This window comes from Triticum dicoccoides, chromosome 2A (assembly GCF_002162155.2).
Source record: "Triticum dicoccoides isolate Atlit2015 ecotype Zavitan chromosome 2A, WEW_v2.0, whole genome shotgun sequence".
Taxonomy (NCBI): domain Eukaryota; kingdom Viridiplantae; phylum Streptophyta; class Magnoliopsida; order Poales; family Poaceae; genus Triticum; species Triticum dicoccoides.
This window is the reverse complement of record NC_041382.1, coordinates 196,892,692-196,918,808: the sequence shown is the minus strand read 5'-3', so window position 1 is coordinate 196,918,808 and position 26,117 is coordinate 196,892,692.

Genomic DNA, 26,117 nt, shown 5'->3' with positions numbered 1-26,117 from the left:
AAGGGGAACTTCAAGAAGAATAGCAAGCAAGTTGCTGCTCAGGAGAAGAAACCCAAGTCTGGACCTAAGCCTGAAACTGAGTGCTTCTACTGCAAGCAGACTGGTCACTGGAAGCGGAACTGCCCCAAGTATTTGGCGGATAAGAAGGATGGCAAGGTGAACAAAGGTATATGTGATATACCTGTTATTGATGTGTACCTTACTAGAGCTCGCAGTAGCACCTGGGTATTTGATACTGGTTCTATTGCTAATATTTGCAACTCGAAATAGGGACTACGGATTAAGCGAACACTGGCGAAGGACGAGGTGACGATGCGTGTGGGAAATGGTTCCAAAGTCGATGTGATCGCGGTCAGCACGCTACCTCTACATCTACCATCGGGATTAGTATTAGACCTAAATAATTGTTATTTGGTGCCAGTGTTAAGCATGAACATTATATCTGGATCTTGATTGATGCGAGACAGTTATTCATTTAAATCAGAGAATAATGGTTTTTCTATTTATATGAGTAATATCTTTTATGGTCATGCACCCTTGAAGAGTGGTCTATTTTTGATGAATCTCGATAGTAGTGATACACATATTCATAATGTTGAAGCCAAAAGATGCAGAGTTGATAATGATAGTGCAACTTATTTGTGGCACTGCCGTTTAGGTCATATCGGTGTAAAGCGCATGAAGAAACTCCGTACTGATGGACTTTTGGAACCACTTGATTATGAATCACTTGGTACTTGCGAACCATGCCTCATGGGCAAGATGACTAAAACGTCGTTCTCCGGTACTATGGAGAGAGCAACAGATTTGTTGGAAATCATACATACAGATGTATGTGGTCCAATGAATGTTGAAGCTCGTGGCGGATATCGTTATTTTCTCACCTTCACAGATGATTTAAGCAGATATGGGTATATCTACTTAATGAAACATAAGTCTGAAACATTTGAAAAGTTCAAAGAATTTCAGAGTGAAGTTGAAAATCATCGTAACAAGAAAATAAAGTTTCTACGATCTGATCGTGGAGGAGAATATTTGAGTTACGAGTTTGGTTTACATTTGAAACAATGCAGAATAGTTTCGCAACTCATGCCACCCGAAACACCACAGCGTAATGGTGTGTCCGAACGTTGTAATTGTACTTTACTTGATATGGTGCGATCTATGATGTCTCTTACAGATTTACCGCTATCGTTTTGGGGTTATGCTTTAGAGACGGTCGCATTCACGTTAAATAGGGCACCATCAAAATCCGTTGAGACGATGCCTTATGAACTATGGTTTGGCAAGAAACCAAAATTGTCGTTTCTGAAAGTTTGGGGCTGCGATGCTTATGTGAAAAAGCTTCATCCTGATAAGCTCGAACCCAAATCGGAGAAATGTGTCTTCATAGGATACCCGAAGGAGACTGTTGGGTACACCTTCTATCACAGATCCGAAGGCAAGACATTTGTTGCTAAGAATGGATCATTTCTAGAGAAGGAGTTTCTCTCGAAAGAAGTGAGTGGGAGGAAAGTAGAACTTGATGAGGTAACTGTACCTGCTCCCTTATTGGAAAGTAGTACATCACAGAAACCGGTTTCTGTGACACCTACACCAATTAGTGAGGAAGCTAATGATGATGATCATGAAACTTCAGAACAAGTTACTACTGAACCTCGTAGATCAACCAGAGTAAGATCCGCACCAGAGTGGTACGGTAATCCTGTTCTGGAAGTCATGCTACTAGATCATGATGAACCTACGAACTATGAAGAAGCAATGGTTAGCCCAGATTCCACAAAATGGCTTGAAGCCATGAGATCTGAGATGGGATCCATCTATGAGAACAAAGTGTGGACTTTGGTTGACTTGCCCAATGATCGGCAAGCAATTGAAAATAAATGGATCTTCAAGAAGAAGACTGACGCTGACGGTAATGTTAATGTTACTGTCTACAAAGCTCGACTTGTCACAAAAGGTTTTCGACAAGTTCAAGGGATTGACTACGATGAGACCTTCTCACCCGTAGCGATGCTTAAGTCTGTCCAAATCATGTTAGCAATTGTCGCATTTTATGATTATGAAATTTGGCAGATGGATGTCAAAATTGCATTCCTGAATGGATTTCTGGAAGAAGAGTTGTATATGATGCAGCCGGAAGGTTTTGTCAATCCAAAGGGAGCTAACAAAGTGTGCAAGCTCCAGCGATCCATTTATGGACTGGTGCAAGCATCTCGGAGTTGGAATAAACGCTTTGATAGTGTGATCAAAGCATTTGGTTTTGTACAAACTTTTGGAGAAGCCTGTATTTACAAGAAAGTGAGTGGGAGCTCTGTAGCATTTTTGATATTATATGTGGATGACATATTGCTAATCGGAAATGATATAGAATTTCTGGATAGCATAAAGGGATACTTGAATAAGAGTTTTTCAATGAAAGACCTCGGTGAAGCTGCTTACATATTGGGCATTAAGATGTATAGAGATAGATCAAGACGCTTAATTGGACTTTCACAAAGCACATACCTTGACAAAGTTTTGAAGAAGTTCAAAATGGATCAAGCAACGAAAGGATTCTTGCCTGTGTTACAAGGTGTGAAGTTGAGTAAGAATCAATGCCCGACCACTGCAGAAGATAGAGAGAAAATGAAAGATGTTCCCTATGCTTCAGCTATAGGCTCTATCATGTATGCAATGATGTGTACCAGACCTGATGTGTGCCTTGCTATAAGTCTAGCAGGGAGGTACCAAAGTAATCCATGAGTGGATCACTAGACAGCGGTCAAGAACATCCTGAAATACCTGAAAAGGACTAAGGATATGTTTCTCGTATATGGAGGTGACAAAGAGCTCATCGTAAATGGTTACGTTGATGCAAGCTTTGACACTGATCCGGACGATTCTAAATCGCAAACCGGATACGTATTTACATTAAACGGTGGAGCTGTCAGTTGGTGCAGTTCTAAACAAAGCGTCATGGCGGGATCTACATGTGAAGCGGAGTACATAACTGCTTCGGAAGCAGCAAACGAAGGAGTCTGGATGAAGGAGTTCATATCCGATCTAGGTGTCATACCTAGTGCATCGGATCCAATGAAAATCTTTTGCGACAATACTGGTGCAATTGCCTTGGCAAAGGAAACCAGATTTCACAAGAGAACCAAGCACATCAAGAGACACTTCAATTCCATCCGGGATCTAGTCTAGGTGGGAGACATAGAGATTTGCAAGATACATACGGATCTGAATGTAGCAGACCCATTGACTAAGCCTCTTCCACGAGCAAAACATGATCATCACCAAGGCTCCATGGGTGTTAGAATCATTACTGTGTAATCTAGATTATTGACTCTAGTGCAAGTGGGAGACTGAAGGAAATATGCCCTAGAGGCAATAATAAAGTTATTATTTATTTCCTTATATCATGATAAATGTTTATTATTCATGCTAGAATTGTATTAACCGGAAACGTAATACTTGTATGAATACATAGACAAACAAAGTGTCACTAGTATGCCTCTACTTGACTAGCTCGTTAATCGAAGATGGTTATGTTTCATAACCATAGACACGAGTTGTCATTTGATTAACGGGATCACATCATTAGGATAATGATGTGATTGACATGACCCATTCCATTAGCTTAGCACCCGATCGTTTACTATGTTGCTATTGCTTTCTTCGTGACTTATACATGTTCCTATGACTATGAGATTATGCAACTCCCATTTACCGGAGGAACACTTTGTGTGCTACCAAACGTCACAACGTAACTGGGTGATTATAAAGGTTCTCTACAGGTGTCTCCAACGGTACATGTTGGGTTGGCGTATTTTGAGATTAGGATTTGTCGCTCCGATTGTCGGAGAGGTATCTCTGGGCCCTCTCGGTAATGCACATCACTTAAGCCTTGCAAGAAATGCAACTAATAAGTTAGTTGCAAGATGATGTATTATGGAACGAGTAAAGAGACTTGCCGGTAACGAGATTGAACTAGGTATTGAGATACCGACGATCGAATCTCGGGCAAGTAACATACCGATGACAAAGGGAACAACGTATGTTGTTATGCGGTCTGACCGATAAAGATCTTCATAGAATATGTAGGAGCCAATATGAGCATCCAGGTTCCGCTATTGGTTATTGACCGGAGACGTGTCTCGGTCATGTCTACATTGTTCTCGTACCCGTAGGGTCCGCACGCTTAACGTTACGATGATAGTTTCATTATGAGTTTATATATTTTGATGTACCGAAGGTTGTTCGGAGTCCCGGATGTGATCACGGACTTGACGAGGAGTCTCGAAATGGTCGAGACATAAAGATCGATATATTGGACGACTATATTTGGACACCGGAAAGGTTCCGAGTGAGATTGGGACAATACCGGATCACTGGGAGGTTATCAGAACCCCCCGGGAGGTATATGGGCCTTATTGGGCCTTAGTGGAAAGGAGGGGAAAGGAGCAAGGGAGGGGGCGCCCCCCAAGCCCAATATGAATTGGGAAGAGGGCCGGCCCCCCTTTCCTTCCTCCCTCCTTCCTCTTCCTTCCCTCTCTACTCCTAATAGGAAAAGGGGAGTCCTACTCCCGGTGGGAGTTGGACTCCCCCCTTGGGCGCGCCACCCTCCTTGGCCGGCCCCCTCCTCCACTCCTTTATATACGGGGGCAGGGGGCACCCCAGAGACACAACAATTGATCATTGATCTCTTAGCTGTGTGCGGTGCCCCCCTCCACTATAATCCTCGATAATATTGTAGCGGTGCTTAGGCGAAGCCCTGCGACGATAGAACATCAAGATCGTCACCATGCCGTCGTGCTGACGGAACTCATCCCCGACACTTTGCTGGATCGGAGTCCGGGGATCGTCATCGAGCTGAACGTGTGCAAACACTCGGAGGTGCCGTAGTTTCAGTGCTTGATCGGTCGGGCCGTGAAGACGTACGACTACATCAACCGCGTTGTTATAACGCTTCCGCTTCCGGTCTACGAGGGTACGTAGACAACACTCTCCCCTCTCGTTGATGTGCATCACCATGATCTTGCGTGTGCGTAGGAATTTTTTTGAAATTACTACGTTACCCAACATCACAAACAACCCTAGAGTTCGTACTAGAATAGCACCTTAAGACACAAATCAACCAAAACCCTAATGTCACCTACATACTCCAATGTCACCTCAAGTATCCATGGGTATGATTATACGATATGCATCACACAATCTCAGATTCATCTATTCAACCAACACATAGGACCTCAAAGAGTGCCCCAAAGTTTCTACCGGAGAGTCAAGACGAAAACGTGTGCCAACCCCTATGCATAGGTTCATGGGCGGAACCTGCAAGTTGACCACCAAAACATACATCAAGTGAATCAATAGAATAACCCATTGTCACCATGGTTATCCCACGCAAGACATACATCAAGTGTTCTCAAATCCTTAAAGACTCAATCTGACTAGATAACTTCAAAGGGAAAACTCAATCCATTACAAGAGAGTAGAGGGGGAGAAACACCATAAGATCCAACTATAATAGCAAAGCTCGCGATACATCAAGATCGTACAACCTCAAGAACACGAGAGAGAGATCAAACACATAGCTACTGGTACATACCCTCAGCCCCGAGGGAGAACTACTCCCTCCTCGCCATGGAGAGCACCGGGATGATGAAGATGGCCACCGGAGAGGGATTCCCCCTCCGGCAGGGTGCCGGAACGGGTCTAGATTGGCTTTCGATGTCTACAGAGGCTTCTGGCGGTGGAACTCCCGATCTATTGTGCTCCCCCAAAGTTTTTAGGGTATATATGGGAGGAAGAAGTACGTCGGTGGACCTTCGGGCAGTCCACGAGGCAGGGGGCGCGCCCAGGGGGTGGGTGCGCCCCCACCCTCGTGGGTAGCCCGGGACTCTCCTGGTGCAACTCCGGTACTCCATGGGCTTCTTCTGGTCCAAAAATAGGTTTCGTGAAGTTTCAGGTCAATTGGACTCTGTTTGATTTTCCTTTTCTGCGATACTCTAAAACAAGGAAAAAAACATAAACTGCCACTCGGCTCTGGGTTAATAGGTTATTCCCAAAAATAATATAAAAGTGTCTAATAAATCCCATAAACATCCAAAACAGATAATATAATAGCATGGAACAATCAAAAATTATAGATACGTTGGAGACGTATCACGACCATTCAAGACAGCACGCGGCGGCATGACTCATTTGCTTGTCGTAGTGGACAAATTCACCAAGTGGATAGAAACAAAGCCAATCAAGAAGTTGAATGGTCCGACTGCTGTGACTTTCATCGCAGACATCACCACCCGGTATGGCATACCACACAGCATCATCACCGACAACGGCACAAACTTTGCCAAAGGCGCCTTGGCTCATTTTTGCGCGACGCAGGGCATCTGACTGGACTTAGCGTCCGTTGCCCATCCGCAGTTAAACGGCCAAGTGGAGCGAGCAAACGACCTCATTTTTTCCAGCATCAAGCCCCGACTGGTCGAGCCTTTGGAGCGTTCGGCCGGCTGTTGACTCGATGAGTTGTCGGCCGTCCTCTAGAGCCTGCGCACAACTCCGAACAAGTCAACCGGCTTCACGCCTTTCTTCCTCGTCTACGGCACCGAAGCCATCATCCCGACGGACATAGAATTCGACTCCCCTCGAGTCACCATGTACACTGAGGAGGAGGCAAAAGAAGCACGAGAAGACGACGTCGATCTGCTAGAAGAGGGCCGGCTGTTGGCACTCAGCCGGTCCACCATCTACCAACAGAGTCTACGCCGATACTACAATCGGAAGGTCAAGCCAAGATCCTTCCAAGAGGGAGACCTTATGCTCCGGCTGATCCAACGAACAGCCGGCCAGCACAAGCTCTCGGCACCTTGGAAGGCCCCTTTATCATCAGCAAAGTTTTGGGCAACGACTCCTACTACCTGATCGATGCTTAGAAGCCCAGAGCACGCAAGAGAGACGACTCCGGCAAGGAGACAAAGCGGCCGTGGAATGCAAACCTCCTTCGAAGATTTTACAGTTGATGCAGTATGTACCATGCTACCTTTTGTATTAAGTACGAAGACTCAGGGTCCCCCGAGAAGAGCTCGGGGGCTACCCTCTTTTATCTATATGATAAGTATTATGCCCATGAATGTGTTATTTCATTACTCCACCTGGCACCGGGTTCGACTAGTCGGCCCGAGGGCTTGCCGCCTTGTACTATGTGGTGCTTCCTGCAGTCGGACAAGTAGTGCATTGGCACCTAAACCTTCTCCTGCCAGAAGCCGCAGCTCGCAGAGCGACTGTCCGGTGGGCAGGAGTTAAAGGCAGAAAAGGTGTCCACACAAAAAATGGCTAAGGACCCAAAGCATGCACATAGTTTAGGCCGGCTTCCCGCCTCATCGACCGACTGTTGAGCAGCCGGCCGGCCGGCTTCTACTTAAACTTGCTAAAACACTCTAGTCGGCTAAGTACTTGCTCTCCTGAAAGTAGCTAAGTACTTGACCCATCCACAGTCCGCAGAGCGGCTGTTTGGCTGACAAGACGGCAACCAAGGGAGGGCGGCAAAGAAAAAAAGCCAAGGAGCAGAAAGCAAGAAAAGTCAGAACTCGAAAAAAGCACAACTTGTGTGGAAGAATATTTACATGTCAAAAGGCCCTTGGCCAGCATTCAACAGAGTTCGAAATACACCCCGCGGGTGGAATTGTGCAAATTTAACAAAGTTTGTCGAGACTGATAAAGCAGGAAAAATAAAGATAAGTCAGCGGCCTAGGGAGCAGCAGAGGGGTCTGGCTGGTTGGCGGAGTCGGTAGTGCCGGTTGGTGGAGTGGATGGCTGGTCACTCTCCGCTTGGTCACCTCCAGCAGCAGTCGGTGCACTCGAGCGCAGTTCATTGTTTGAGGCCCGGTCAAGCTGAGGTTGGCCGTCCGCTCCGACCTCTGGCGCATCTTCTTCGCCTTCCTTGTCCACCTCATCTTCTCCCTCATTGCTGGAGTCGATTATCTCGGCCGAGTCTTCGTCGTCCTCCGGGTTCAGCCCGAACCACTCCGGTGGCACCTGGGCACCGTTCTCGGCCAGCTCAGGAACAAAGACGCTGGTGTTGGTGTACTCGGCAATCGCTGCCGCCCGCCTGACAAGATCGCGCTCCACCGCCACCAGCTCCTCCTGGGCCTCCTGCCGAAACATGGTCAACTGGGCTAGATTTAGCCCAGGATACCACGCCTTGATGAACTCCAAGGCCCGGCGCGCTCCAGCCCGGGCCGAGGAACCCTTCCAAGCCTCGAGTCGGCCGGCCGCCACCTCCAGCCAGTCGGCAGTCCGACTGGGAGTGCACAGAGCCGGCATGTTTGGCCACAGGGCAGAGATCACTTGGGCCCCGACACGCTGGAGACGGCGCATCATCCGATGAGCCGGCCGAAGACGGGCCTAGATGCTGAGAAGTTGTTCGCTAAGGGTCCGGGGGCGTTGGCAGCGATCTGTGCACCTTCCGCCCTCTGTTCTTCATGATAAGCCTCAATAGCCTAGTTGGCGGCGCTAGAGTGGCCAGGAAAGAAGTCTGCTCAGACAGAAAGCAAAGAAGTCAGAAGCAAGAAGCCGGCTCGATCAGCAGCTGGCAGCTCAAAGAAAGAAAAAGAAGAAACCTTACCATCAACCATGTCTTCAATCCTGCCAAAGCCGGCAGTCAGCAGCGCATCCTTGTCGATCTAGGTAGAGCGTTCCATCTCGAACTCGGCGAGGAGACTGGACTCTTTCACCTCTGCCTCCTTCTGGGCCTTCTAGATAAGCTCCGCCAGTTGCTCGATCAGTCGGTCACGCTCTTGAGCCAGCTCATTGCACTCTGCCTCCTTGGCGCGCAATGCGGTATTGGCTTCACCCAGCTGCCGCTGCAGGGCAGTGATACATCTCCAACGTATCTATAGTTTATGAAGTATTCATGCTATTATATTATCCATCTTGGATGTTTATTGGGCTTTACTATGCACTTTTATATTACTTTTGGGACTAACCTATTGACCCAGAGCCTAGTGCCAGTTCCTGTTTTTCCCCTTGTTTCAGTGTTTCGAAGAAAAGGAATATCAAACGGAGTCGAAACAGAATGAAACCTTCTGGAGAAGTTATTTTTGGAAGGAAAGCTACCCGATAGACTTGGAGTGCATGTCAGGAAAGAAACGAGGGAGCCACGAGGTAGGGGGGCGCGCCCACCCCCTAGGGCATGCCCTCCACCCTCGTGGGCCCCTCGTGGCTCCCCTAACGTATTTCTTCCGCCTATATATATATATCCATATACCCTAAAACGATTGAGGAACACAATAGATCGGGAGTTCCACCGCCAGAAGCCTCCGTAGCCACCGAAAACCAATCTAGACCCGTTCCGGCACCCTGCCGGAGGGGGAATCCCTCTCTGGTGGCTATCTTCATCATCCCGGCGCTCTCCATGACGAGGAGGGATTAGTCCACCCTCGGGGCTGAGGGTATGTACCAGTAGCTATGTGTTTGATCTCTCTCTCTCTCTCGTGTTCTTGATTTGGCATGATCTTGATGTTTAGCGAGCTTTGCTATTATAGTTGGATCTTATGTTTCTTCTTCCCCTCTACTCTCTTGTAATGGATTTAATTTTCCCTTTGAAGTTATCTTAACGAATTGAGTCTTTAAAGATTTGAGAACACTTGATGTATGTCTTGCCGTGCGTATCTATGGTGACAATGGGATATCACGTGATTCACTTGATGTATGTTTTGGTGATCAACTTGAGGGTTCCGCCCATGAACCTATGCATAGGGGTTGGCACACGTTTTCGTCGTGATTCTCCGGTAGAAACTTTGGGGCATTCTTTGAGGTTCTATGTGTTGGTTGAAAAGATGAATCTGGGATTGTGTGATGCATATCGTATAATCATACCCACGGATACTTGAGGTGATATTGGAGTATCTAGGTGACATTAGGGTTTTGGTTGATTTGTGTCTTAAGGTGTTATTCTAGTACGAACTCTAGGGCTGTTTGTGACACTTATAGGAATAGCCCAACGGATTGATTGGAAAGAATAACTTTGAGGTGGTTTCATACCCTACCATAATTTCTTCATTTGTTCTCCGCTATTAGTGACTTTGGAGCGACTCTTTGTTGCATGTTGAGGGATAGTTATATGATCCAATTGTGTTATTCTTGTTTAGAGAACTTGCACTAGTGAAAGTATGAACCCTAGGCCTTGTTTCCTAGCATTGCAATACCGTTTACGCTCACTTTTATCATTAGTTACCGTTCTGTTTTTATAATTTCAGATTACAAAAACCTTTATCTACTATCCATATACCACTTGTATCACCATCTCTTCGCCGAACTAGTGCACCTATACAATTTACCATTGTATTGAGTGTGTTGGGGACACAAGAGACTCTTTGTTGTTTGGTTGCAGGGTTGCTTGAGAGAGACCATCTTCATCCTACGCCTCCTACGGATTAATAAACCTTAGGTCATCCACTTGAGGGAAATTTGCTACTGTCCTACAAACCTCTGCACTTGGAGGCCCAACAACGTCTACAAGAAGAAGGTTGTGTAGTAGACATCAAGCTCTATTCTTGCGCCGTTGCCGGGGAGGTGAGTGCTTGAAGGTATATATTTAGATCTTGCAATCGAGTCTTTTAGTTTCTTATTTTAGCACTAGTTTAGTTTATAAAAGAAAACTACAAAAAAAATGGAATTGAGGGTACCTCATATGCTTCATCTTTTTAATATCTTTCATGAAAATAAGGATTCTGATAATTGTGCTCAATTGCTAGAGGAAGAATGCATTAGAATGTTTGGCACTAAATATTTGAATGATGAGCATGATTGCAATGTTGTTAGTATGAATTCCTTGAATATCTATGATGCTAATGATATGCAAAGCCACAAGCTTGGGGAAGCTATGTTTGATGAAGATGATATTTTTTATCCCCCAAGTTTTGACGAGCAAATTTATTATGATAAAAGCATGCCTCCTATCTATGATGATTACTGTGATGACACGTATGCTTTAAAGAATAATGTTAACAATGAAAATTGTCATCTTGATTTCAATTTTCAATCCCATGATAGTTACTTTTTTGAGTTTGCTCCCACTACTATTCACGAGAAGAAATTTGCTTATGTGGAGAGTAATAAAAATTCTATCCTTGTAGATCATGAAAGGAATGCTTTAGGTGCTGGTTATATTGTTGAATTCATTCATGATGCTACTGAAAATTATTATGAGGGAGTAATATATGCTTGTAGGAATTGCAATAATATCAAGTTTCCTCTCTATGTGCTTAAAGTTTTGAAGTTATGCTTGTTTTGCCTTCCTATGCTAGTTGATTATTGTTCCCATAAGTTGTTTGCTCACAAAATCCCTATGCATAGGAAGTGGGTTAGACTTAAATGTGCTAATCATATTCTTCATGATGCTCTCTTTATGTTACAATTCTTATCTTCTATGTGAGCATCATTGAAATCATCATGCCTAGCTAGGGGCATTAAATGATAGCGCTTGTTGGGAGGCAACCCAATTTTATTTTTGTTCCTTGCTTTTTGTTCCTGTTTAGTAATAAATAATTCATCTAGCCTCTGTTTAGATGTGGTTTTATGTTTTAATTAGTGTTTGTGCCAAGTAGAACCTTTGGGAAGACTTGGGGAAAGTCTTTATGATCATGATGTAAAAAACAGAAACTTTAGCGCTCACGAGAATTGCTGCCATTTTTTATTGGACAGTGATATTTAGTTAATTATTTTTGCAGATGATTAATAGACAAATTCCTCAGGTCCAACAATTTATTTGAGAATTTTATGAGTTGCATAAGTGGTCTAAACCTACAGATTACTACAGACTGTTCTGTTTTTGACAGATTCTGTTTTCATCGTGTTGTTTGCTTATTTTGATGAATCTATGAGTAGTATCGGAGGGTATGAACCATATAGAAGTTGGAATACAGTAGATATTACACCAATATGAATTTATAATGAGTTCATTACGGTACCTTATGATGGTGATTTGCTTTCTTATACTAACAAAGCTTACGAGTTTTCTGTTAAGTTTTGTGTTGTGAAGTTTTCACGTTTTGGGTAAAGATTCGATGGACTATGGAATAAGGAATGGAAAGAGACTAAGATTGGGGATTCCCAAGGAATCCCAAGGTAATATTCAAGGATAACCAAGATCCTAAGCTTGGGGATTCCCCGGATGGCATCCCCTCTTTCGTCTTCGTTCATCGGTAACTTTACTTGGAGCTATATTTTTATTCACCACATGCTATGTGTTTTGCTTGGAGTGTCAATTTATTTTGTTAGTATTTGCTTGATGTTATTTATAACAATGTTTTTCATCTTTTATTTCAATAAAAGTGGCATTGATAGCCTTTACTATGCCTATTTTAGAAGTCCACATGTTGCTGTTTGAAAACAGAAAGTTTACCGCTGTTGCAATAATTTCCTAGAAAAGTCAGAATGTGATAAAATGTTGAAACCTTTTGCATATTAAGATCTGATAAATTTACTACAGTGGTAATTTTCTTTCATAATTTTTGGAGCTAGGGAAGTATGGATGTTGCTGCATTCTTTACAGACTGTCCTGTTTAGGCAGATTGCTGTTATGTTTGCATTGTTTGCATATGTTTGCTTCTTTAATGATTCTATTTGAGGATAGGACTATTAAATATGCAGAGGCATTTAGTATGCAATGTTGAATAATAATTTTAGTGATTTTCTACAGTAGAGTATGATAAGGTTTTTGCAATGGTTTATACTAACTTATCTCACGAGTCCTTGTTGAGTTTTGTGTGGATGAAGCTTTTGAGATTTAGGGAGACCGTGATATGAGAGGAATTAAGGAGACACAAAAGCTCAAGATTGGGGATGCCCAAGGCATCCCAAGATAATATTTCAAGAAGTCTCAAGCGTCTAAGCTTGGGGATATCCCGGTTGGCATCCCACCTTTCTTCTTCAACAACTATCGGTTAGTATCGGTTGATCCTAAGTTTTTGCTTCTTCACATGATGTTTGCCATTCTTAAAATGCCATTTTATTTTGCTTTGCTTGATGTTTGAATAAAACACCAAGATCTGAAATTATTAAATAGAAAGAGTCTTCACATAGCTACATAATTATTTAAACTACTCATTGATCTTCACTCATATCTTTTTGGAGTAGTTTGTCATTTACTCGTGTGCCTCACTTATATCCTATGAGTAAATAGTTGAATGAGCGAATATCATAAATCTGAAATTATATATGTTTCATATGCTTATCCCATGGCGAGTAATGACTTCACATATAAGAAGTAGAAGTGGTAAATTTATTGAAGGTTAGCAAACATTGTATTGGTCACTTGAACAATTCACGAAAGAATATTGAAGGAAGAGAGATTTCGCATATAAATATACTATCTTGGACATCTTTTGTTGTTGTGAGCACTCATTAAAATATGACATGCTAAAAGGTTGATGTTGGACAAGGAAGACAACGTAATGGGTTATGTTTTCTTATATCTGAAATAAAGTATATTGTCATGGATCAGCCAACATGTTGAGCTTGCCTTTCCCCCTCATGCTAGCCAAATTCTTTGCACCAAGTAGAGATACTACTTGTGCTTCCAAACATCCCTTAAACCAGTATTGCCATCAGAGTCCACCATACCTACCTATGGATTGAGTAAGATCCTTCAAGTAAGTTGTCATCGGTGCATGCAATAAAAATTGCTCTCTAAATATGTATGATCTTTTAGTGTGGAGAAAATAAGCTTTATATGATCTTGTGGTATGGAAGCAATAAAAGTGATGGACTGCATAATAAAGGTCCCTATCACAGGGGACAATAAAGTGACCTTTCTTTTGCATTAAGATTTTATGCATCCAACTATAAAAGCGCATGACAAGATCTGCTTCCCTCTACGAAGGGCCTATCTTTACTTTTATCTTCTACCCTTATGCAAGAGTCATGATGATCTTCACCTTTCCTTTTTTACATTTTATCCTTTGGCAAGCACATTGTGTTGTAAAGATTCTGATATATATATATATATCCAATTGGATATAAGGCATCATGAAATATTATTGTTGACATTACCCATGAGGTAAAAGATTGGGAGGCGAATCTGTAAGCCCCTATCTTTCTCTGTGTTTGATTAAAACTTTGAACCCATAAATATCGCGTGAGTGTTAGCAATTGTGAAAGACTACATGATAGTTGAGTATGTGGGGTTTGCTAAATCAAAGCTCTGACATAGACTCTTCCTAAAAATAAGATGAATTGTAATTGTTTGATGACTGATAACACGGTTTGTTAGTTTTCAAGAAAGTTTATGATCTATACTTTAACATGTGAATAGCTTATTACTTGATCATGAGAAGCTTTATGAGATGAACTATTGTTATGATATAATGATGCTAGAAAAGGTGATTGAAATTATCATTGATCAAACTTGTGCACCTGCTAGCATTCACACTTCATAAATTATTTCTTTTTATCATTTACCTACTCGAGGACGAGCAGGAATTAAGCTTGGGGATGCTGATACGTCTCCAACATATCTATAATTTATGAAGTATTCATGCTATTATATTATCCATCTTGGATGTTTATTGGGCTTTACTATGCACTTTTATATTACTTTTGGGACTAACCTATTGACCCAGAGCCCAGTGTTAGTTCCTGTTTTTCCCTTGTTTCAGTGTTTCGAAGAAAAGGAATATCAAACGGAGTCGAAATGGAATGAAACCTTCTGGAGAAGTTATTTTTGGAAGGAAAGCTACCCGATAGACTTGGAGTGCATGTTGGGAAAGAAACGAGGGAGCCACGAGGTAGGGGCGCGTCCACCCCCCTAGGGTGTGCCCTCCACCCTCGTGGGCCCCACGTGGCTCCCCTAACTTATTTCTTCCGCCTATATATATCCATATACCCTAAAACGATCGGGGAACACAATATATCGGGAGTTCCACTGCCAGAATCCTCCGTAGCCACCGAAAACCAATCTAGACCCGTTCTGGCACCCAGCCGGAGGGGGAACCCCTCTCCGGTGGCTATCTTCATCATCCCGGCGCTCTCCATGACAAGGAGGGAGTAGTCCACCCTCAGGGCTAAGGGTATGTACCAGTAGCTATGTGTTTGATCTCTCTCTCTCTCTCTCGTGTTCTTGATTTGGCACGATCTTGATGTATCACGAGCTTTGCTATTATAGTTGGATCTTATGTTTATTCTCCCCCTCTACTCTCTTGTAATGGATTGAGTTTTCCCTTTGAAGTTATCTTATCGGATTGAGTCTTTAAAGATTTGAGAACACTTGATATATGTCTTGCCGTGCGTATCTGTGGTGACAATGGGATATCACGTGATTCACTTGATGTATGTTTTGGTGATCAACTTGCGGGTTCCACCCATGAACCTATGCATAGGGGTTGGCACACGTTTTCGTCGTGATTCTCTGGTAGAAACTTTGGGGCACTCTTTGAGTTCTATGTGTTGCTTGAAAAGATGAATCTGGGATTGTGTGATGCATATCGTATAATCATACCCACAGATACTTGAGGTGACATTGGAGTATCTAGGTGACATTAGGGTTTTGGTCGATTTGTGTCTTAAGGTGTTATTCTAGTACGAACTCTAGGGCTGTTTGTGACACTTATAGGAATAGCCCAACAGATTGATTGGAAAGAATAACTTTGAGGTGGTTTCGTACCCTACCATAATCTCTTCGTTTGTTCTCTGCTATTAGTGACTTTGGAGTGACTCTCTGTTGCATGTTGAGGGATAGTTATATGATCCAATTGTGTTATTATTGTTGAGATAACTTGCACTAGTGAAAGTATGAACCCTAGGCCTTGTTTCCTAGCATTGCAATACCATTTACGCTCACTTTTATCATTAGTTACCTTGCTGTTTTTATAATTTCAGATTACAAAAACCTTTATCTACTATCCATATCCCACTTGTATCACCATCTCTTCGCCGAATTAGTGCACCTATACAATTTACCATTGTATTGGGTGTGTTGGGGACACAAGAGACTCTTTGTTATTTGGTTGCAGGGTTGCTTGAGAGAGACCATCTTCATCCTACGCCTCCTACGGATTGATAAACCTTAGGTCATCCACTTGAGGGAAATTTGCTACTGTCCTACAAACCTCCGCACTTGGAGGGCGAACAACGTCTACAAGAAGAAGGTTGCGTAGTAGACATCCGGCAGCGTTGGCCTCTGCAGAAATAGAGAAAGGGAAAGACGTCAGCGATCAACAAGAAGAAGTGCATTCGTGGGGGAGATCCGGCCCGACTGCTCAGCAGTCGGCCTGAATCTCGGGGGCTACAGCCCGCGGGTGCGCTATCGCGCCCCCGCTAAGAAAGAAGTTATCAACAACCAACAAAAAGGAAGCATAGTTGCCGAAATATCCGACCCGACTGCTCAGCAGTCGGCCCAACCCGCGGGTGCGCTGGCGCGCCCCCGCAGAGAAAGAAAATAAGGACTTACTCCGACTTTCTGACAAGTCGGCGGTCCGTCGGTCCAGATCTCGGACGGTGGAGTTGAAGGTGATCACGCAGAGGTTATGATAGTCCTATAATGAAGATAGCAGATAAAAGTTAGCACTCAGAGCTTGCCCATAAAGTTACGAGCCGCCTGCTCAGCAGCCGGCCCGAAACTCGGGGGCTACACCCAGAGGGTGCGCTGGCGCGCCCCCACAGAGAAATTCAAGAATCAAAGACGAAGAAGTAAGAAACATACCCGAATGGCCGCTCGCGAATCCAAGAATTCCCTATTGCACTGCTGAAGAGCAGTGGCCTCAGCTTGGAGTTTGGCCTGAACGTCTAAGATTGCATGGTTTAAAGCACCCGTCCCACCTCCACACACCCATTCAGTGGGTGCAGCGCTGGTTGCTTCGGCATCCGGAACCGACGAGCTCACAGCGCCGGTTTCCCGCGGTCGTGGCGCCGAAATCGCCTTCGTGCCTCAGCGGCGCGATGGTGTACGGGCCTCAAGAGTCAGACCCGTCACCACTTAGTTCTTGGATGGCGGCGCCGGCGGGGCAGCCAGCTGTTTGTCCCGCGCTCCTTCAGACGGCGGTGGCGGAGGCACGTCTGCCTCTGGCATGACGACATCGCCACCCTCCCTCTCCATGACCGGTTGTTCGTCGCCGGCTCCCCCAGTCGACACCGTGAACTCTGGTGGTGGCGGCGCAGAGTTCAGGGGGACGACGAACAGTGGCGCCTGACGGCGCGCGACCTCTTCCGCCAGCTTCTTCAATGCGGCGGCCTCCGCCTTGTCCGCCTCCGCCCTCTCCTTACGGGCGGCTTCCCGCTCCGCACGCGCCTCCTGCGCGTTTCGTTCCTACGCCTCCTGGAGGTCGGCCACAGGGTCGATTCGCAGGGTGGTGGTGGAGGTCTCTGCCGACCCAATATCGGAAGCGGCCGCCGACTTCTCAAGAGAGAGCGGGGCCCTAAATCAAGAAAAATAAAGCAAGGAAGCTCAGGTGGAATCAACAAGAAAGGAAAGCACAAGAAAAAGATACTTACGCCGTCACCATAGGAGGCACCTTCGGAAGCTTCTGGAACTTGGTCGCCTTCGCGGCGGCCTCCTTCCGCTTGGTCGCGGCGGTCGGGTTCTTGGTCTTCTTCGGCATGCTGTCAAACAAGACGGAGCCTTGTTTGCACTTGCGCGTGCCGCCTCAAGCAGCCGACTCGGCTGAAGGGACCACATCCGCCCTGCTGGCGCCTCGCGCATGGCGCGGCTCGTCATCCTCATCATCATCATCGGGCCAGGTCTCGATGCCGCCTCCTTCGGAGCCGCATGCTCCGTCGCTGCCGCCTATGGCGTCGTCCTCCAGGCCGTCCGCCCCCAAGTCGGGGTCATCCACATCGCTCACCTCCCAGTCCGGCTGGTAGCCTCCACCCGGCCCCACGATGGCGGCCGTCGCCGGAGACATGTAGATCTACGTTCAAAGGAACGACTATTCAAGACGACAAGACCAAGATCAAGATGAGTATTGAAAAGAAAAGAGTTGAAGAACTTACAGCCGGCGGCGGGTTGGCGCGGGAGTATGGCCGCTTGCCGAACCACCAAGACCCTTCCGATAGCTTGAGGTCGGAGATCTCATTCACCATACGAGCAACCTCGGCAGTCGGCATGTCCGTCGTACACCTCCGTCTTGGGTCACGGTGCCCGCTCACCCGACGGATTAGATGAGGCCGGCCTTGGAGCGGGAGAACCCGACGCACGACGAAGGCGAGCAGCAGGTCAGACGCCTTGAGGCCTTCCGCATCAGTCAGCACCCGGAGCTGGTTGATGGCGGCGGTGTCGTCGGCCGACATGGGCTTCAGCTTGTAGCCCCAGTTGACCCGAGGTTCGGCCAGAGGGCCGGCTTCGTAGGGAGGCAGGTTGATGAAGTCTATGGCCGGGTCGACCTTGTAAAAATATGATTTCTGCCACAGTTTGACTGACTGTGACAGCTTGATGGCAGGGAAGGCATTCTTCACAGATGGACAGCACACCGCGACAAAGGCGCCACACTGGGCCGCCTTCTCCTTGGTGGAGGTGCCCAGTTTGGTGTAGAAGAACGCTCCCCACAACTCGATGGTGGGGAGGATGCCAAGGTAGCCCTCGCACATCATGACAAAGGCGGACAACAACGTCATGGTGTTGGGCGTCAGATAATGTGGTTGAAGATGATAGAAGTCGAGGAAGGAGCGGAGGAACCCACTTGCCGACAGGCCGAAGCCGCGGAGGAAGTGCGAGTGGAAGATAACCCGCTCGCCTCCCTCCAGCATCGGCGAGATCTCCTTCTCCGGTGGCACGCGCACCTTGACGAAGCCCGCGTTGGGCAGCCGCCGTGTGGCGCGAAGGAAGGCGAGATGGTCATCGTTCACGACCAAGCCCTCCCAGTCCCCTCCCTTCTCACGCGCCATGAAGACCGAGCTGGATGGAGAAATGGCACGGCGGCGAAGGCGAAGATCGTGGCAAAGCGAGAGGTTTGGGGCGGAGAAGATCGACGGCGACGAGCTGCGGCAGCGCCTCGGCAGAGCGTAGAGGAGCGGCAGCAGCAAGAAGAGAAGGAGGGCGAAAATGGCAAAGGGAGGGGAGGGCGCGCGTGCTCTGCCGCTCCCCCCTCCCCCTACTTATAGCCCCTGGGCTACGAAGCCGAGGGGGCGGGCGTGGGTGCGTGGGATTAACTGCACCCACGACCCCATGACTCCGCGATTATTGGAATCACAATCGTCTGCTCGGCCGCGGTGGATCCACCCGCGTGCCAAGGCCCGGTAGTGGCGGGCCCAGCCTGTTGTCGCGTCCCATCGTGCGCGTGGGCTGGCAGGCTGGCCTGGCTGGCTGGCACCGCGTGGCGCGTTCGCAGCGGGCGGCGGGCCTAGAGGCCTAGCAGGTACGTCGCCTGGTTCCCGTCTTGGCATTTCAAAATTATCAGACGATCCTGCCTGGTCGCGGCCGACTCCCGGCAGATGACACACCAGGAGACGGACAGAATGTTCATCAAGCGCACTTGGAGAAGGAAACTGCTGAGGTGCCTCGACTTACTAGCCGCGACGCCTCACCAGCTTCGGGGACTACTGTCGGAGTAATGGGCCACGGGTAGCCTAACCCGAGTCTCTGAGCATTTCAAGACATCGAGGCCGGCTGCGCCCCTCCAGCATCAAGAATGAAGCACCGCCTTCTGGTGGCCGGCTGGATCAAGCGGTCGGCTGCCGAAAGACGACAAGCGCCAGAGGGCAGCCCCAAGATGGGCCGACTTCTAGCAGGCGGCCCCTAGAGAGGCCGGCTCTTAGCAGGCGGCCCATGACGCTCTCAAAGTCTGCGCCCCCATAAAGAAGACAAGATAGGACGTGGCTACAACGTAGCCCATCGCCCCCATATCTAGGGCACGGTGTGGCCACAATGCCCCGTACAGGTGGAGATCTCCGCACGGTGTGGCACTGTTGCCACTCCACCCTTGACGTCACTCCTGTTAGGTGGAGCCCTGCTCCCACGATGGCCTGTCGGTACGGCCTGCAGGCGGCGGGCTCTACCAGGCAGCAAGAGCCCGGGGGGCGGTAGAGCCTGACCAGTCGGATCCGATAGTCGGCCTTTAGCAGGTGGCCCACTCCTCCCTCGGAGTCCGTGCACCATTAACCAGATGAGACACGGTGTGGCTACAGTGATCTCCCACCAGACGGTGAGACTGTAGCCATGCCTCACCGACCAAGCGTGCGTCATTAGCATTACGGCTATAGTAACAAGCAGCCGGCAAGACCCGCGTGCGGCGGGAGCGGCTTGTCGGCCCCATACCAGAACAGTCAGCGGGGCCCACTAGGCAGCGGGCCCCAGCGCCGGTGGAGAAGCCGGCGACCAGCGACACTGGCAGCTGGGCCTAGCACCCGGCCGGATTACCATTGTACCCCTGGTGGTAGGCCTATATAAACCTCCCAGGGCACCCATGCAAAGGGTTCCCAACCGGTTAGACCTAGACTCATACATAAAGAGAGGAGAGATCAAGCCATGCTTTCTTCCACCTCTGGCCTACAGCTCGAGGAGCACCTTTGTACTCACTAGTGCCTTAGTGATCATGCGGAGACCCCACAGAGCAGGACTAGGCGTGTTATCTCCTAGGAGAGCCCCGAACCTGGGTAAAGTACGTCGGCGTTCGTGTCTACGCCTCATCCCGCTTCCGGGCACCGGCGACGTTCTACTCGCTCCCACCATGATAAGACATCCCTTGGCATATGTCGCACCCAACCCCCGATAACTAGCCATGGAGATTGGATGCTAACAGAATAATATGGGCTCAGAAGGATCTGGTCGGTCGGATCCGAGTCGAGATAAGGTCCGAGACGGACATACCCAACTATGAGACGCAACGATGTGTCTTTTGTGAGTATCTAGTACAACATACATTCTATGTCCTAAGACCTGAGCTATTGCATGTACTTGGGATGGTGACAGACCTGCTTTGGGCCGACCAAACGCTACTCCGTGACTGGGTAGTTACAAAGGTAGGTTCGGGCTTGTCCAGACCCATGTTGTGAGACATGGTCGAGCAAGATGGGGCTTGCCCCTCCGATCAGGAGAGATATTGCCGTGGTTTTGTCACGGCAGATGTCCTAGTGTGAGGACTTAGTTGTGAGGCCATCACAACTAGGTGATTAGCTTGTCGGGGCTCATCAGGATCGAGAGACGCGTATTTACCCAGGTTCGGCCCCTTACAATCGAGGTAATAGCGTACTTCATGCTTGTTTTCTTATTGCTTGGGGGTCAATTACAAGGGAGCAGATTAGCTTGACCTAGCTATTGATCGATTGTAACTTAGTCCTATCTGCCTCTAGGACTCACCTTTATATACAGGTCAAGGCCCAGGGCTTACAAGAGTCCGGGTCATACTAGGATCCATGACCAAGTATGTTTCTAACTTCTTTCTTCCTAAGTAAAGAATTACCCGGCGACTTGTACTTCAAGACTAAGAGCCGCCATCTTCGGACGCTGGGCTCTAAGGCAGCCCACTTTGTGAGCCACACTACTGGTCTTGCACCTGCGCGCCCCGGCCCGTCTTGAGTCCTGCCTATCAGCCACCACCTGGATGACCCGACCCATTATGGCGGGTCAGATCACGGGGTTATATCCCCAACATTAGGCCGAGGTTGATTTGAATTTATTCATGTCAATCTCCATCATTTTAAACTGGCGGCTTTATCTTCTGGTCAGGTCTGCATCTTCTCCACGTCATGAAATGCCGGCTTAAGATGCTTCCAGAGTTGTTTGTTTTTCACCTCTTATTGCTGACGCCGTCCTCCGTAAATCTAGGGAGCCCAGGATGACATCATAACAAATCTTTGAATACCTGTCAAGACCAAGAATTGAGGCGCCCCTGGCTCCAAAAGTTATTGTGCCTCCTCGATTCTCGTGCATGCCATTATACTTATCCTTTCACCTTATAAATACATGTGTGGGGCCCTCCTTTTCACTTTTACCTCGCCCCCGTCGCTTCTTCTTCCTCCTTGAGCTCAAGCTCTTCACCGTGTCGTTACCTCTGCTCGTCCGTCAATGGCCGACCCATATAGGACCGCGACGCCATCCAATCTTCGTCGAAGCTCGGTCAGGCATCTCCACTGCCCTCTGCAACCGTCAGGTGTGCTATCTTCCTCTTCTCAGATCTGTACTACTTTCATGGTAGTTCGTCAGAGTTCACCGCTCCTTCATCTCCATTGCTAGTCTAGATATAGGTTTAATGGGCTTTCCCGTAGAAATATGGCAGCGTGAGCGGTAGCTCCATTTTTACATCTAGAATACTTAGATCTCCTTAAGAATCTGTAGGTTTGATAACCACTGCTTCCTGGCTTCATCCTTAGGGTTAGCAATTATCTTCCCTTTTTAAACTGTGTGTAGATCCATAATTATAAATGCTTCGGTAGAAACTTGTTGGTCCCATACTTAGCAGAAAACTTAGCAATCTCTAGCTCAGCTAAACCGCCCTCATGTTGTCGGCGGCTCATCATTGTAATTGTAACCCTCCAGATACTTATAACTTGCCTATGTTGTAAAGCCGGCTCACCTGTTGGGCAACTCATTGGTTATTAATGATTATGTCGTCTTGTTCTTTAATCATAACTAGTAATGTCGTCTCATCACCTAATTGATGTGGCGAGCTATCACTTCATAAGTAACACGTCGTTCATATTTATGCAGTCCTTAATCTTACTTAAACATCTCCATCATGTCAAAAACCACAATTTGCAATTGGGTGCCTCCCCAAGTTTCCTAGATCATGCTCAATTATTATAAAGAGCAAGGCCTTTTTACCAGCTCAAGAAGAGATTGGCTGGCAAGCCGCCTAAGGAGACAATGTTCCTCAACCCGGCGAAGGAGAAGTCGTAGTCTTTACAGACCACCTCCTTAGAGGTTTTTCTCCACCCAGGTCAAAATTCTTCAGGGACTTCTTAAATTACTTCAACCTTCATCCTCAAGATCTTTCCCCCAATTATATATCCAATTTATGCCAATTTCAAGTCTTCTATGAGGTGTATCTGCAAATAGAGCCCACTGTTCCTCTCTTCAAGGAATTTTTCTATATCAATCGTCAGACAGAGTTTGCTGATGGCCCCAGCCTAGAGCTCGGCGGGGTCTCAATCCAAAGGCGAAGAGATAGCTCCTTTCCTCCAGTCACCCTACCAAGTCATCCTAAAGGATAGATTAAGACTTGGTTCTATTGCAAGAACACCGCTTCGACTGATGAGAACCCCTTGCCGGGTTACAAAGCTGAATGTCTTCCTATTGACTTCGACCTCCCCAGCCGGGTTATTCCAGAAGAGCATGCTCAAGCCGCCCCTGTATATTCAAAACTCAGGGCCTTACTGGCTAATGGTTTGATGGGGGTTGACTTAACTGGGTGTTGGGTTACTTGGAGAATCATGCCCTTGAGCCGCCGGCCCGGCTTAACATGCAATTATTCAGGCGACTCAACAGACGCTCAACGGTATAGCTCTGATGATTTAGAAGCTAATGAAATCAACAAAGTAGTGAAGAAACTGCCTGGGGAGACTCGGGAGAACTTGTGATGCCCCCGATTCAATCGTACACTAATCATACACGCAAACGTGTACGATCAAGATCAAGGACTCACGGGAAGATATGACAACACAACTCTACAAATAAAATAAGTCATACAAGCATCATATTACAAGCCAGGGGCCTCGAGGGCTCGAATATAAGAGCTCGATCATAGACGAGTCAGCGGAAGCAACAATATCTGAGTACAGACATAAGTTAAACAAGATGCCTTAAGAAGGCTAGCACAAACTGGGATACAGATCGAAAGAGGCGCAGGCCTCCTACCTGGGATCCTCCTAAACTACTAGTGGTCGTCTTCAACGGGCTGCACGTAGTAGTAGGCACCTCCCAAGTAGTAGTAGTCGTCGTCGACGGTGGCGTCTGGATCCTGGGCTCCAACGTCTGGTCGCAGCAATCGAGTATAGAAAGGGGAAAAGAGGGAGCAAAGCAACCATGAGTACTCATCCAAAGTAATAGCAAGCAAGGAGCTACACTACATATGTATGCATTGGTATCAAATGGAAAAGGGGTAACATATGTGGACTGAACTGTAGAATGCCGGAATAAGAGGGTGATAGCTAGTCCTTTCGAAGACTACGCTTATGGACACCTCCATCTTGCACAATGTAGAAGAGAGTAGATGGTAAGTTCACCAAGTAGCATCGTGTAGCATAATCCTAACCGATGATCCTCCCCTCGTCGCCCTGTGAGAGAGCGATCACCAGTTGTATCTGGCACTTGGAAGGGTGTGTTTTATTAAGTATCCGGTTCTAGTTGTCATAAGGTCAAGGTACAACTCCAAGTCGTGCTGTTACCGAAGATCATGGCTATTCGAATATTTTAACTTCCCTGCAGGGGTGCACCACATTTCCCAACACGCTCGATCCCCTTTGTCCGGACACACTTTTCTGGGTCATGCCCGGCCTCGGAAGATCAACACGTCGCAGCCCTACCTAGGCACAACAGAGAGGTCAGCATGCCGGTCTAAATCCTATGGCGCAGGGGTCTGGGACCATCGCCCATTGCACACCTGCACGTTGCGAGGGCGGCCGGAAGCAGAACTAGCCCCCTTAATACAAGAGCAGGCTTACGTTCCAATCCGGCGCGCGCCGCTCAGTCGCTGACATCACGAAGGCTTCGGCTGATACCACGACGTCGAGTGCCCATAACTGTCCCCGCGTAGATGGTTAGTGTGTATAGGCCAGTGGCCAGACTCAGATCATATACCAAGATCTCGTTAAACGTGTTAAGTATCCGCGAACGCCGACCAGGGCCAGGCCCGCCTCTCTCCTAGGTGGTCTCAACCTGCCCTATCGCTCCGCCACAAAGTAACAGTCGGGGGCCGTCGGGAACCCAGGCCCACCTCTACCGGGATGGAGCCACCTGCCCCTTCAGCCCCCAACTCCGAACAGTACCACAGGTAATGTAACAATGTAAAGTATATAGTATATGCACGTGATCACCTCCCGAAGTGATCACAGCCCAGTAGTATAGCATGGCAGACGGACAAGAATGTAGGGGCACTGATGATAATCTAGCATCCTATACTAAGCATTTAGGATGGCAGGTAAGGTATCAACAGTTGTAGCAACAATGACAGGCTATGCATCAGAATAGGATTAACGAAAAGCAGTAACATGCTACACTACTCTAATGCAAGCAATATAGAGGAGAGTAGGTGGTATCTGGTGATCAAGGGGGGGCTTGCCTGGTTGCTCTGGCAAGAGAGAGGGGTCGTCAACACCGTCGTCGTACTGAGTAGCAGCAGCGTCGATCTCGGTGTCTAGAGAGAGAAGAGGGGGGGGGGGAAACAATAAATATTAAGCAAAAAGATGCATAGCGATGCATGACATGACAAGTAGCGGTGCTAGGGGTTCCCTAACACGGTATGAGGTGGTACAAGTGAAGGGGGAAACATTCGGGAAAATATCCCTGGTGTTTCGCGTTTTCGGACAGATAAACCGGAGGGGAAAGTTGCGTGTTCGCTATGCTAGGGATGCGTGGCGGACGAGCGGGCTGCGTATCCGGATTCGTTTCGTCGTTCTGAGCAACTTTCATGTACAAGGTTTTTTCATCCGAGCTACGGTTCATTTTATATTAATTTTAAAAGAATTAAATCATTTTTAGGATTTATTTAATTATTTTAATTCAACATTATCCAGAATAGTGTTTGCTGACATCAACATGACATCATCAGTTGGCCTGGTCAACCTGACAGGTGGGTTCCACCTGTCAGTGACACATTTAGTTATCGAGTTTAATTAACCTAATCAGGTTTAATTAGGGGTGGGCCCCACTATCATTGACTGATTAATTAATTACCTAATATTTTAATTAGTTTAGTTATTTGATTAGTTTAATTAATCAAAATTAATAAAGTTAATTAATTAATTAATTATTTTTGTTTTTTTTAAAACATTCTGGGGGTCGGGCCCCACATGTCATTGGCCCAATGGGCCTATCGGGCGCCGCTAGCGGGTGGGGGCGTCGGACGCGCCCGAGCGGGCGCACGCCCAGTGCGGGCAGACACGGCAGGGGCCGGCGTAGGGGGCGATGGCGCTGGCGAGGCAACGGCAGGGGCGGCGCGGGCGAGCGCGCGCGGCGGCGCGCCGGGCAGGGCGAGGCG